The following is a 15,225-nucleotide window of genomic DNA, read 5'->3' as shown; positions in this document are numbered from 1 at the left end:
TGCTTGGCCACCTCTGAGCAGTGCTTCCAAAGCAAAGGCCTGGACCACGCTTGGCCTGCAGCGCAAAGCTGTTACCCCATCCCCAGGAAAGGCCAACTTAAAAGCACGCACACACACAAAGGCAGGAAAATACAGCGAAAACGTGTCTACTGGAAGCAAGCAAAATGGACTAAATTCACTTTTACCCATCAGCTGTTTTCTGCTCCTTACACAAAAGGCCACAACCCCCCCCTAATTGCAGGAGCACTCCACCACAGAGAGCCCGCTCCCCAGCCCTCCTTCCAAGGAACTGGGAGAACTGGGACACAATAGGAAGGAGACTTGCTAAAGGGAATAGATCTGTTAAATTAACACATTTTCTGTCAACCAAATCAGCTGCCCCCAGTGCCATTGTTGGTGAAACAATGGAGACCCCAGGAATGGGCACCCATTAAAAGGAACAAGCCTGCTGAAAGGATACACTCTAAGGCACAGTGTTGTGTGTTTAACAGGATTCTCTACTGTAAGGAAGGAGGAATCACTGGACTGCATTGTTCTCGCCATCACAGCAGATGCTGTTTCTGCTGGTAACGAGAGGAAAAAACAATTTTCATAAACACCTACAATAAGATTTAAACTACAAAGTTTTAATTTGGGAACTTTTACTCCCCTTGCTGTTGCCATTTCTCCCCAGCCCTTTTCTTGGGGAGATTTTGTCTGAAAGAAGTCTATGAAAGCATCCATTGCCATTACAAAAGTTAATTCTTCCCCCTTCATGCAGGCACTTAACAGATGCCAGGGGCAGAATGGCACAGCTCCCCGGTATTATTCGCAGGGAGAGAAAGACCACAGTTAAGGTCTGCACAGAAAGCTGCGACACTTTTAAGGTGTTACTTTTAGCTGGTTTAGCTGTAGCAGATTCCAAGCAGAACAAACTCGATGACTAATTTAGATGCACCGTACAGGAGTTTGCACCAGCTTCATTAAACTGGTACAGGTTTGCAGCAGTCAAGGCTCTGTAAACAAAGCAAACCGCTAAGTCATATTTAAGCTGCTGTACAGAACATATTTTTTTTCCTAGTGGGGAAAGATTTACACCAGATTATCTTAAATTGGTTTTTAAACAAATTCAGCTTAAAGCGTTTAACTTGCGAGCTCACAAACACTGCAGCTAACAGATAGGATTTCCACTCAGCTGTGCTGCTGGGAGAGGCAGTTGTCTCCAACTACCGCAGAAAATCTGCGATACCAAGCCCCGTGTATGGTATCTGAAGTTTTTACTTGCTTCCTCTTTCTCTTCAGCCTTCGACTGCTGCAGTCATTCTCCGACTTCCCCGTCACCTAAGTCAGAGCCATTCAAAATGTTGCTGTCAAAATAACCTTCCTTGCCCATTGTTCAGCCAGCCTTTTTTTCTGCGCGCAGTCACTTCTTGTTTCTTTTCAGGGGCTTAAGATAACGTTGTAATGCATGTACCAGCCCCGTGAACTACCTATTCCGCTGATTTTATTTTTTATCCAATTATAGTACAGTTTCATCAGACAAAACGTAAACACTTGTTAAAGAGTTCAAGATCTGCGGTTGTGAAAAATGTGCCTTGCATCTGAAACCTAAACCGATAGAATGCCTTCCAATTTACAGACCACTTGAAACAACGGCTCTGAGAAGTATCTCTCTGCCTCCCTGTCCATTAATCTCAATGAACTCTAGAGCCCAATACTGACATTCAGAGTGCTAATGATTCTATTATTAACAGAATAAGGAAGGCAGCAAAAGCCAAGACTGGTGAAGTAAGGGCTGCTGCTGGAAGGGGTGAGGGGAGAGCAGTGAGATGCTTGCAGAATCAATAAAACCCAACACACACATGGGACAGGTAGGAAGAACAACAGAGCTCACCCAGCATTTCATTCATTTTTTTTCACTTGATATTCAAATTTCCAAGATGTGTACCACTTTGGGGCAGATGGCAAGAGGCACATCCCCATGCCTGAAGTACTTTACTGAAAAGGCCATTAAACCAGCTCCAACTTACCTTGCATGAGTAGAGCTGATCTAGATGATTTCACTTACATTTCAGTCAGCTCGTTACACCTACTTGTTGCATTTATCTCAATCCAAAGTTCTCCTATCCAAAGCTATCTGGCTACCATAGGACACAACCCACAGGTGCTGCGGCTGCTGCTGTACTACCAAGAACAGTGCAGTGCTGGACCAGGACTGCGATGGAGGGGTGAGGACTTAGCACAAAGTTCTGGCAGCTGTGCACAAGAGTTGATCCCCCATAAGGCCATGAAGTTTGGTGCCATGAATCACAAGGGATGTTCAGAGATCAGAGAGCATGAGGCTCCACTGAGAAGTTTTGAGTCCCACCCAACACGATGGGACAGCGGAAGTTAAGGTTTATTTGGCCATCCTAGAAAAGAAGGGCACATTTACCAAAGTGCTAAAACCCCAACAAATCTACAGTTTAACAGGTTAAACAACGTTGGCTTTTCAAGCTCTACTTGGTTTGTGGAGGCAGAACAGAACTTCATTCTGCAGTCTTTCCTCCACAGCCACGGCACAAATCCCCTTTCTCCACACTCTTCCTCCTCCCCCTGGGACCCATGGGAGCAGCAGCCACTGATGTGTGGCAGCCACATCATATTCCTGACAGAAAGACCTGGAGCCCAAAGCACCAGGAAAGGAAGAGGAAAAGCGTCTCAGAGCCATACCAAAGACAGCAGCAGAGGCAATTTGCCCAAAGGCGCTTTTAAAAACCACAGGAAAAGATTTATGTTTTCCCTATGTAATGTGGCTTTTCCCCCTTTCCAAATAAATGCAGTTAACAACAGTGTTTTGACTATTTCCAAGCACACTCTCAGAAGTCACCTCCCCTCGACCTACCCGGGCTGAAGCTCCCAGGAGTGCACGCCAAGGAGCTGGGTGGCCATGCCATGCTGGCGCCCCTCCAGCTCCTCTGTAAGTTGTGCTGAAACGCTGTTAAATATTCTCCCCTTATTTTTCTACCCCAACATCCCTGCAGCTGCCAGGAGGACATGTCTGTCGCAATGGGAAGGGCATGTGGCCAGGAGACACTTTGTCACGAGAGGTGTCCCACGGTCCTGAAGAGGAAAACAAATCGCTTCCTATCATCACATGCACCGACCCGACTGCAGAATGCATCCCTTCCGCCCACCAGGTCAAGATATACCATCAAAAATACAAAAAATAATATCTTAGAAGTGGCTTATTTGGACAGGCCTCCTCCCCCCAGAGTGTTGCTACAGTAAGCAAGGACAAACCCAGCACACGCTGGTTTCTAAAGCCACTCAGAAAGCAGCCGTGACCACTGCAGCGTAGCCAAGAGCCCACTTTGGAAGCGGCGTGGAAGTTCGGCACGGCAGATGGCTGACAAGGCAGCCATGTAAAGGAGGGGGGGAAGGAATTTACTAACACAACGTGGTGACAGCCGCGCTCCCGGCCATGCGGGCAGGCCCACGGGTGGACCCGGCTGCGTCCCGGCACACCGAGGTTGCCCCACTGAACTTTTGACCCGGTGCCGGCTGCCCCCTCCCCAGCCCGGTTTGAAAAGCGCCGGGGCCTCGGGCTCGCCAGGCGCCTGCATCTGCCGAAGTGAGCCAGCATGGGGGCTGCCCCTGCCCCGAACAATGCCCGGCGCCCGGCCTGATGGATGCGTCTTCAAGGGAGATTGGGCTGCCCTGGTCCAAGGAAAAAGGAAAAACATCTGCCAGCCAAGTCTACGACTGCAAAGGGCAGCCCGCATTTGGAGACTTCACTTTCTTTGGGGCAGCAAGCGCTGGGCAAAAGGGTTGTGTTTAGAGAGATAAGAGTATGAAAGAGCTCCGTGCTGTCTCGCTTTAACCAAGCCCCCAAACTTCTTACTGGAGAACCTGCTAGGTGTGGGAGGATGCCCCAGATGGCCTCTGTCTCGCAGTGCAACCTAGGCAGGCCGACCAGCAGAGCCATCAGCACAAAAGAAAAGATAATGACACCTTCTTACTTAGTGAAGCATATTGGAAAATGAGGCTCTGCAGTGATTGATGCAACAGAATCTTAAGGTAAAACCAGAGCAATCGGAGGGAGTGTGGGGGGGTACTTGTTATAAAAACACTGGGGAGTGCCAAAACTATTGCCTCTGCAATCATGCTGTAAGAGTTCAGCACCAAATGCCACCTGAGGTCTTAGACAAGGTAGAGCCACCAGAGCCAGGTGTGAGGGCAGGAGAGCTCTGCTCTTCTGGGACAAGGAGATCCCACCACGGGGAACTGGCATCTGTCTGAGGGATGCAGGAACACGGCCGCACAAGCCTCACCGTGTATCTCTCAGTTTGAGCACTGCCACCCTGCAGCTCAAGTCCCGTACCCCCCCCCCCCCCGCCAAGGGACAGTGGCTTTTGGGGAAGGGACACCACAAACCACGCTTGTGTATCCACAGGCACACCAAAGCTGAACAGAGAGCGCACTGCTGATGCACAACATCGCTCCACATCTTCCCAACACTGCCCAATGGCTGGGAAAAATACCACCTCCATTTGGTTGGGACACCTCCAAATCACAGAGCCCATCTCAGACACCGAAACGGGCAGCAGGCTCGAACCCAAAGGGAAAGCAAACCCAAAAGCCACGTGCAGCATCGCTCGTGGAGAGCACAACAGAACCGCATGAACAGCCCCTTTGAAAGCCATTCGTTTCATACGGCAAGGAGACTCCGCGTGCCACTCCTGAGATCCTCAGAGCCACGGATGGGGCTGGATGGGAGGGAACACAACGGGGATAGTCAGCCATGCAGGGCTGCGGGGAACAGGAAGGAGCTGCCCGTATGTTGCAGACAGCCCCTGACAGCTGCACTCACACAAGCTGATGGGAGCGGTGGTCTCCAACCCCATCCCTTAGGGCACACGTTCCCGGTGACGCTTATACAAGGGAGACAGCACCCGGCGCTCCTCGGGACGATGTGATGCGTCTCAGCGACGGGAGCACGGAGGTGGGACCCCCCAAAACGTGCGCCGGGAGCCCGAGGGGTCCCGCATCGCCTCGGCCCCACGGCCACCGCACGTTCGGGTTCCTCCGAGCCCCGCGCCTCCCCGCGATGGGTTTGCATCAATAGGAGGGGGAGGGGAGTTCCCGTCGGCTTGAAGTTGCATCATTGAGAGCCCTTCTCCCTTTTCCAGCTCTAGCACCACGGAAGGGATTCCCCCTCTTCAGAGATCCGCGCCCCGCCCGAGGAGTTTCGGCTTTTCGGGGCTTCGCGCATCCCGTGGAACTTCGGAGCATCTCCGGAATTCGCGTTCGAGCGCAGCCGCTGCCCCGCAGCCCCGCGTGACGGCGCGGTGCCGGCACGGAGCCGCTCCCGGCGGCACAAAAGGGTCCTGCCGGGGCATCTCCCACCGGGACGCGCTCCGTCCGCAACATTTGTAGCCGAAGCAGGAAACGCGCACAGAGCCCCGGCTAGCCGCGCGGAAATAAGAATTGGGATAACGCTTATTAAACAGCAACAACAAAAACCCACGAGAAAGTTGCGGAGGACAGCGTGCCCCGGGCGGAGGTGCGGGCACAATGCCGCCATGGACGCGGGCGGGGTCCGCCCAGGTGGGATCCCAGCGCCCCAACAAAGGGCCCGGTCCGGGCACCCCGGGGGTCGAGGCCCGCCCCTCGCCGCCTCCATTTTGGTCACGGGGACCCCACGGCGGCCCCGCGCCGCCGCCGCCACCACCTTTGTGTGCCGCGGCGGACCCCGAACAATGCGGCACCGTCGGGGGGAGCGGGGCCGACGAAAGTTTGCGGGGCGAGTTAGGAGCGCTCCGCCCGGCGCCGCCGCCGCCGGGGCCGCGGGGTCTCACCTCGATCTCGAAGTCGGGCAGGCGGAAGGCGGTGCGGAAGAGCGAGCAGAAGTGCGCGATGGCCGGGACTTCCCACCAGGAGCGAAGCTCGTCCAGCGCCGCCGCCGCCGCCGCGTCCGTGCCGCCGGTACCGGCCGCGCCGCCGCCGCCGCCGCAGCCGCCGTCCTCCTCCGGGCACATCTCCCGCGGCCGCCGGCTGCCCGCCCGCCCGCTCAGCGCTGCCTCACCCCGCGGGCGGCTGCGTGCCGCCGCCGCTCGGCGCTGCGCCGCGCTCCGCCCGCCCCCCGGCGCCACGCCGCCCCCCGGCCGCCCCCCGGCGGCCCCGCGCTGCCCCCTCGCTGCCGCCCGCGCGCGGGGCGGCTCGGAGCGGCGGGGCGCTAGGGCCGGCGGGGGCGCTGCTGCTGCCCCTGCCGCGGGCGGCCGCCGCTGCGCGGGCCCATCCTCCTCCGCCTCCCCGCGCCGCGGCCCGCGCCCTGCAGGGCAACAGCCGCGCCGCCGGGAACAGATGGGCCCGGGGGGGGCCGCGAGGGAGGGGCGGGGCCCGGCGCGGGGAGGGGCGGGGCGAGGGGAGGTAGAGCCAATGGGAAGGGCGGAGCGGGAGGGGGGCGTGGCGCGACGTGCCCGGAGGGGCGGGGCGCGGGGAGTGGACAAAAGGCGAGAGGGCGGGGGGGGGCGGGGCTTCCCGCCGACGGGGCGGGGGGGCCGCGCACGAGGAGGGGGTGGAGCCGCTCCTCATCACAACAACAGGGCCCCCACGCCCGCCGGGCCACGCCTCCCGGGGCGGGGTCGGGCGGGGCCTGGTGCCGGTGGGCGGAGCGGAGCGGCTCAGTCGCAGGAAGAGAGCCGCGGGATGGGGCGCAGCGACCTTCGGGCAGCATGGAAGCGATGGGTCGGCGAGCGCCCGCTTCCCTGCCAGAGCGCGGCGTTCTGCCCCACCTGTACGTGCGGGGTGCTCGTGCTGCAATCTTTCTCTCTCCCCGACGTTCCTGCCCACAGTTCCCGCAGCGCCCAGCCGTTCTTGGCTGAGTGCTGCGTCTCTGCTGCCCGTGGGTACAGCAGCCTTGCAGTAACCCTACTCCGTCCTATTAAAGATGTCACCAACCTTACTGAAGTTTCCTCACTGCTCGTTTGGTCCAAAGCTCTACAGCCCTCGTTTCCCCTGCATTTTTTTTATGAATTAATTTGGCTCCCTCTATCGTCCCTACCATTGCCGTTAGGCTGTGTTCTCCCTGATAACATTATTTCCCTGCAGGGATGCTACCTCAGATCCCCAAAGATGGCTTCAAAGGTGCACTGCTACAGTTCCAGCCTTGCTTCCAGCACACATCCTGTGGGCCCACAACTACTCAACCCACCTTCAAGAGAACGCAAAGACCTGGGAGCACAGTGCCAAAAACACCAAATGCAAAGTGCCAGAACCAAGAAAGCAGGGGATGGTTCCAGTTGATACAATGGTAGCATCAAGAAGGATCTCTTGTAAAAATGCAGATTCCTGGCATTCCCCTATCATGGCCTTCAGCTGAAGCTCCCTGACTGGGTGCCTGTAGCCTGGGCACAGGAAGACCCACAGCGTTTCCCCACAAGGCCACATACTGCAAAAACAAGGGCATGAGATTCCCTGGGAAGCAGTGGGGAAGTGGCATGAGGCAGCTGCATGAGAATGGTGCACGGAACACTGCAGCTGTCACACACATCACTGTAGACTTAGGCAGAAAATTAGCAGCATCCTGCCACTTTCAGCTTACATCGTCTCTTAGGTGGTTGAAAAGCATCTGCCTGCTGGGAATTTGGCCAGTCCTGACATGGCAAACCATCCTCTTCGTAGGCTCCTCTCCTGCGTGCTTTGCAAACTGCATATCAAACCCAAAGATCTGAGCCTTAGGTCTCAACAGATTTTCTGCTCTTAATCTACTAGAGCTGAAAACCACAGGTTGTAACTTGGTTTGTCCCCCAGAGAGCAACCTCATCTGTGGCAATGGATTCAAATCTCACAAGCACAGATCCTGATGAACCTTCCCCAAAGAGCAGCACAAAGCAACTGCTGTTGGGTGCTGGAAATACACCGCCTGAGCTGGTTGAAGCATTCTCCAATACCAAGACCAAGACCAGGACAAGACATCATCTAGAAATAAGACAGAGCCTCATGGAAGACAGAGCTGCCATCCAAGCATTGGTAGTGCCAAGCTGTGGTTCTGGCTCTTTCAATGAATTGCTCTGTGCCTTGGAGTAAATCAATTCAGATAGATTTTCCCCATCTATAAAATGAGAGTTGTTGTATTTAGATACCCCAGGGAAGTTGTGAGGCTTAATTAGTTAATGCTAGTGCCTTGTCAGCTCTCATTACCATGGTATCTTGGTGTTTATTGCTTTGAAATTGTAAAATGCTACTTACATGCTAAACATTGTTATTCTAGGTAAGATGGAGTGACTGAATCCTGTTCCTCTGTAAGAACTAAAAGCTGGTGTTTCCAGTAATGGCATTGCTATGAAGCCTTTCCCACTTGGAAACAAGTTTCCTTAGCATATAACAAAATTGATTTATTTCCAGCTTCCTAGCATAAGTGCTCTCAAACCAGTTTGAGCTGAGCTTTTACTGGTCTGCTCAATTCAGCACATGCAATTAAACTCATCCAGCACAAACACAGCTGGAACTGGAGCATCTGTGCCTCACGAGGAGGTGCCTGAGGCTGCAAGGCAGTGTGGCTGTTCCCTCACACATGCTGCGGCGGACAAGGTGCACTGAGCACTAGCAATACCCACACTGGTGCAAGGTTTTAACTTCAATAGCCATGGAAACCAATATTCTGCAGCTGAAGGATTGACAGTTCTGGATGGTTTCCTTTCGCCACTTCTGACCATGTGGGGCTCAGCCCCAGGGCTCCCCATGCCAGGGGCTCCCTGCGTGCTGCTTCAGCACGGCTTTGGTTTGTGCATTCAGGCAAAGCCCCACAGGGAGCTGCAGTGTGGAAGTCAGAAACGTTATGCACTGTGATCAGAGAGGGGGAAAAGGCTTGGGGGGGAGGTGGGAGGGGAGGCAAGATACAGAACAGTCAAGCTATTAATCTTCCAATGTAGATGTACGGGTGGCTGAATTATGGGGCAGGACCTTCTTCCTCCTCAAAGAACAGGCCTTTAAAGATGTGCCGGTCCACTACAAGAATAAGCGGTAAAGCATAATAGTGCCTGTATTTGCTCATATTTCCAGAGCAGGATTTGAGTCACAGAGAACCCAAAGGGGTTGAGGAACTCAAATGCGAGTTGGGCAGGCAACCAGCCCAGTGCCAACGCTGGGCTGTCCCTGTGGGTGCCATGAAGCATGCTACCCTGCAGCACCAGGCCCATAGCCCAGCCAGTGAGGCAGGATGGCAGCCAGCACCTAAGAGCAGCGCTGAAGGTGCTGCACTGCTGGGCACACAACAATCCTATGCCCTGCTCTCAGCCTGAAGCTCCTGGGCTATAGACTGAGGCCTAAAATGGCTCCTGGCCTTGTGCGTTGTGCTTCCAAGGCCTCAGAAAGGGGCCCCCAGGAGGCCACCATTTCCTGGGGAGCTTCTTTGGTTAGAGAGGCAGAGTTCCACTTCTCGGCTTTGCTTTCCCTCCCCTCTCTTTCTGATGTAAATAGAGCTTCTAAATACCCACCAGAACTCTACACCCTCACCTTTCCACAACAGGCACTCTTTTCAACCATTTTTTCCTTCCCCGTGAGAGACAGGCATGGTTGCTCTGAAGTAGCGTTGCAGGAGTCAGGTTAAAAGCAAAACCAAGCAAAAATTCATTTAGCAAAGCATACGGATACCATTGCAACAGAGATATTAAATGTAAACCAAACTGACACTCAGAATTCCCCTGCAGCTTTCCCAGCCCTGAATTTGAAGGCCATACTGAGGAAGACTAATAAGCAGAAAGAAAAGCAAGGATGGCTTGAAATACAACAGAACCAGCCAAGTTAATTCCTTTGATCAAGCGGAGGAAAAATATATGGGAAGGAAACAGCTATTGTAAGTACTGACCCTTTTTTCATGCTGTCAGCTTGTATCACAGAATCGTAACTTATCCTGAGGTGGAAGGGACCTATAAGGATCATCAGGTCCAACTCCTGACTTCACAATAGCACCACCTGCGTCCAAACTGTACAAATGATCTCACTTCCCCAAGAAAGACATCTGTGAAATGAAGATATTGACATTGGTTATAGACACATGCAGCTTTGTTCACAACTCTGTGTGAATGCTCTTAACTGCCACAGGTAGGTTCAGAAGCCACATGCTGTGACAAAGTGTGAGGTGTTCTCACTGTGTGTGTGTGCCATGGATCCAGACTCACAATCATGCTTTGGCATTAGGCAGAGCTCACTGCGTGCTTTGAGAGCCAGCATGGCAGGAGCAGACAAGAGAGGTGGGCAGATTCAGGAGGAATTTTAAGCCCTTCCTACTGCAGCTGCCATACCCTGCACTGCTGCTTTGTAAAACCAGAAGCGGGCACAGCGTTCTTAGTGCTCGCTGCCATTTAGTGCTCTTCACACCACCCCCAGGCTGCAACCACAGCAGTTGCTCCCATTCCTCTCCCACCCTTCTCCAGATAGATGCCTTCTGTAGTTTAGCACCAATTTCCTAAAATCAATAATGACCTTTACAGGATGAAGAACCACATGTCTGTTTCTACCCTCCCACTTACCCTGCCTGCCTATTTTGAGTCACTCATGTACAAATACCTTCACTCAAAAGCTACAGGCTGGAGGAGGCAGTGATTGGCTCATCCTACACATGCAGGCTCAGCTGGAAGCACCTGGCCTGAAAAAAGGTAGTAACACAGAGGGAGAGAAATGCTTACGTGGTTGCCCATGAACCTAATATTACCAAAAACATACCTCAGATATTTCTATTCAACTGCCTCTGTTTTGCTCTCTGAAGTTACAGCTACAAAATCCAACCAGCAGGCACCAGGCCAAAGGCTGAGACCATAGCTGTTCCCACTGAGCAGAGCCTCCTTCTGCTCACATGTAGAAATACTCTGGGATGCTGAAATCACAGCACTGTGCTTTGCGCTGCTGTCGTGCATCTCTCCCACTAAGCCTACAGCCAAGAGAGGGAACTAACCATACAAATACCATCCAGTCACACAATTCCAGCATGGCTGTACCTCCCAACTATTTATTCTGGAGCCATGTGGGGGTTAATGCTCTGCTTTCCCTGTTGAAGAGTGACCCAGGTGGGGCTAATGAGCGCTTGCCTTGCTTAGCTAATTAGAAGCTCTGGGAGCAGCAGATTGTACTTCTAGGTGTGGGGCACTTGCAGAGGGAATATACTGTGTATTTTGTTTCCTTTTTTTTTTTTTTAATCCTTCCCTCCCTCCCATTTTTCCCTCTTTGAATAAAACCTCTGGCAGAAGTAGCACAGCACAGATGGGAAAGAGAAGTGAGATGGGCTCTGCAGCACCCTTCTCTCCCTCCCTCTCCTAATCCACATTGTTCTGGGGTTTTGGGAGAAGGCAGGAATGAAAGATGAGGGAGGCTGGGCTGTTTGTTTCCCTTCAGCATTAGATTTTTGGTATTTAATCCAAATGAGTGCAATCCTTTGGAACCCAGCCCAAGTCTCCCTGCTCTCCAACTCCTATTTATACGACACCCATCACTCCACAGTGCACTGAAGAACAGCCCCTGCTGCTGGCTGCCTACTCTGCAGCTTCCATCCAGCAACACTCAGAGCATAGACTGCACACAAAGCACTTGGGTACAAGTAGACCAGGAGGGGCTTCACCTACCCACCCCTTACACACTGGATTATAACCCAGCTGCTACTGAATGGTGCTTGTTTTGCTTCTCGCTTCCACGATCTGCATTTCCCTTGTCTCTCTTGCTGGTATTTAGTTCCCTTTGCATTGTTTTCCCTGGGCTTCTTCTTTGTCTCTTGCCCAGGGAAGCAGCACATCATTACGGCAGGTCTTCCTTCAGTGCTCTCCTCACCGAGGTCATTACAGCATGGCTGCTGTTTGTCTGGGTGCGAGCCCTAGGAAGAAGCAGCTAATCAATTCAGCAAATCACCCGGGTGGTAACCCCACTGTCAGCTTGTTTTCTTCCCTTCCACTTAGACATCAAACTGGCTGAAGAGGGCTCTAGGGACCATACCGTGCACAGAGAACTGTTCCTCTGCAGGCACATCTGTGCCTTTCATCGGCAGGGCTTAGGGAATACTCTCATCAGAATGGGAAGAGTTCTTCGGAGCCAACAGGATCTCATCCTCCACCCTCACCCTCCACAGAGCCTCTATCCCATGGGAAAGTGAGCACAGAAAAGTGTCCCTCGTGTTGCCATCCTTGGGCAGAAGCTATCATGTAGCACGCAGAGCTGGGCTGGCAATTGGCAATGTGCAAACGTTCTCCTGCCAAATGAGCTCACTAAGGCAGCCCTTTGCATTCACCCACTCTTCTTCTGCCTTGTGACTTTGGGGAGCACGCCAGTCCAGCACGCACTAGGAGCAGCAAGGCTGCACAGCTGGGTTTGGCAATTAGAGGTGCGGATGCTCGGTGCTGCCTGAGCTGGGCTGTGTGGTGACACGGCTCCTTCAGAGGAGATCAGTCACATCTGAGAAATGTTCCTGTCACCAGCTCTCCCTTTGAAGGGTGGGGGTGGGGGCCTGCGTCCTCCCCATGGCTTTGGCCCGCAGTCTGAGAAATGTCGAGGTTAGGAAAAGCTGAGTTTCATTTGCTTTTCACAGATTGGGTAATGAATTTTTCATCTTAAAGTATTGCTCTTGCCTGAAAAGCAAGTTTGTAGCTCTGGCATCAGGGGGTTCCACATTAATCTCTCAGTTGGTTTGGACTACATTTCCTCAATTTTCATGTTTTCTAACATGTAAAATAAATGGGAAGCCTGAGGCTTTAGTGGGTTTTCCTTTTCATCCACCTCTATCTGTGTGCAGATTTTGTTAGCCAACACTTCATACTGATCTCCTACACCAGTTTTACTTTTGCAAAGAAGACCAGGCAAAACTGAGGTGCAGGAAGGGAAAAAGCATCAAGAATGTCTGTCACTAGACAGAGTACTTCTAATTTTGATTACAAATAGGAAGCAGAACAATGCAATAAAAAACAAAGGCATCTTTCTCCCTAGCCTTAGCTGCATCCATCTTTTTTTTTTTCCTCTCCTCTGTGGCTGCATTTTGATAAAACTCCATGGAAGAACAAGAGGCCTCCAGCTCCCCTCTTCCCTTCCATCCCCCATGTTGGTAACCCAATGTCAGCTCTGGGTGCTGCTCATGCAGAGCTCACAAAGAACCAGTGTGGCCAGCAGCATCAATCTGCTTTATGCCTTGCTGCTTTTAACGTGGCAGGGAAATACAACGTGGTGTTTTAATTTGTCTAAATGGCTTTAGACAAGGTTAACACAACTCATCAATAAATGCCACTTTTTATTTAAGTTTTATTTACAATGTCATTTCACCAGGCTGGACAGGTCCCACCTCCTCAGTGTAGGCAGTGCAGTTGCTTCAGCTGTGCTTCCTGGAACTTCATGAGGTAATGTCCATTGAGGACCTGAGGGCTTGCACACAGCTAAAGAGCCTCACTGTTTTCCCAGATTCCTGTGCTGGCAATTGGAGCTCAGATCTCTGAACCTCTCCCTCCTAGGTCCCTGCTTTGATATACCTTGTCCCTAGAGAAGCCACTGGTGGCTGCTTGCTCCTCTTCTATCACGAAAGGAGCAAGGACAAGCTGAATGTTGTTTAATCCTTCCTGCCTTTCCCCAGAGGTGGGTTTTGCACACCTGAGAGATGTGTAGATAGGATCTGGTCATGGTCCAACTCACAACAGAGAGAATGAACAGAAACTGTCAGAATCACTGGAGTATGATAAGAGTTCAGCTTGGTTTATAGTGTAATCAGGAACACCATTTTAGTAGAGGGAGGTTTAGCTAAGGCTAAAACACAGTTCTCTCCTGTATACTATGAGGTTTTCTGTCCTCAGCATTGCTTTAAAACTTTGCTAAAATACCATTATGTTTATGCTGTTGTCAGCTTCTCTGCTCACTCTCTTTTTCTACAGGGATATTCCATTCTACTGAGATCTTCAGAGCAGCAGAGAGACTCACTGCTACAGAAGGCACAGAGGTGAGAAGCCACTCCTTGCTGTGATGCTACAACCCCCCCTCCACTGCACTCTGCTTTCAGGAGGAACCAGGGAAACTGTTCCCAGCATCAGTGGCACCCACTCTTTATCTCTGCCTTGCACAAAGGGGCAGGGCAAGTAGGGCTCTAAGCTGCCAAAAGCCCACAGAAAAGGAAAAAAGAAATGACAGCCAGCTCTAAATGGCATCTGCTCTCAGACCAAAAATCAAGAGGATAAAACAATCAGAAGCAAGGCTTGCTGAAAACAGAGCTCCCAGTTCTCACTTTTTGAAGCTGAGTTTTGCTCGGGGAAACAGAGCTGAAGAGCAGTGTGCCATGCACACTCTGGTTACAGCATTGACTTATCTCAGCCAGGCTACTACTGAGCACAGTGAGGTGAGGAGGTGGCTGTGGCCTGGGGACACTCACAGCTGCAGTGACCAGGGACAAACAGTTCTCTGTACCAAGGCATGCAGGATGCCTGGGGCACAAGGAGGGAGGAGGAGTCCAGGCAGAGATGAGGTTTGTTGAGGGTGGTTGATTAGAGGGGGAGGCAGGGAGGAGAGCAGGCCCTAGTTTGGAAGCGAGGTGTAGGGAGTAGGAAGCAGGGAGCAATGGGATGTTTGGGTGGACTACAGCTTTTAGGAAGAAGAATTTTGCCTTGCATATTGCTTGTGGCTAGCCGCCTCAAAACCAAGCTGATCCATGGGAGGCAGTGAGCCTGCTGATGGACAGACTTGAGAGCCTTATTCATGCTAAATCATCAGATAGCTGCAGATGTAGCTGAGAAGGAAGGACAGATGGACAAAGGCAGGCTGGGAAGCTAAAGGTGAGTTTTTGAATGTGGAGAGGCATCTTGTGGCTGAGTTGAGCATGGCTGTAGGCTGGGGAGCAGTGTTGCCAGCAGGACCTGGGGCAGCCTGGCTCGGCTTCACTCTGATGAAGCTCTCAACTCTTTCAACTCTTTGGAAGGGTAGATAACAGCAGGATGAAGAGAAATGTTTTTAAGTTGAGGGAGGGAAGATTTAGGTTGGATGTCAGGGGGAAGTTCTTTACTATAAGAGTGGTGAGGTGCTGAAACAGGCTGCCCAGAGAGGCTGTGGATGCCACATCCCTGGAGGTGTTCAAGGCCAGGTTGGATGGGGCCCTGGGCAGCTTGGTTTAGTATTAAATGTGGAGGTTGGTGGCCCTGCCTGTTGCAGGGGGGTTGGAGATTCATGATCCTTGAGGTCCCTTCCAACCCTGGCCATTCTGTGATTCTGTGATTCTCCAGCTGATTTCCTTGCTTGGCTACTAAATAGCCCATA

General features: G+C 52.4%; 1 protein-coding gene across 1 annotated transcript in view; it reads right to left on the bottom strand.

The window, feature by feature from the left end:
• The window catches only part of LOC125691273 (cat eye syndrome critical region protein 2), a 91,652-nt gene extending 85,694 nt beyond the window's left edge, over positions 1-5,958 (bottom strand). The window contains exon 1 of the mRNA XM_048940444.1: positions 5,820-5,958. The gene's annotated coding sequence lies outside the window, so the exon portion shown is untranslated. The remainder of the gene's footprint in view (positions 1-5,819) is intronic.
• Between the last annotated feature and the right edge of the window lie 9,267 nt (positions 5,959-15,225).

The sequence above is a fragment of the Lagopus muta genome, chromosome 1, assembly GCF_023343835.1.
Source record: "Lagopus muta isolate bLagMut1 chromosome 1, bLagMut1 primary, whole genome shotgun sequence".
Lineage (NCBI taxonomy): Eukaryota > Metazoa > Chordata > Aves > Galliformes > Phasianidae > Lagopus > Lagopus muta.
The sequence above is the reverse complement of the archived record's forward strand: the minus strand, read 5'-3'. Positions and strand labels throughout refer to the sequence as shown.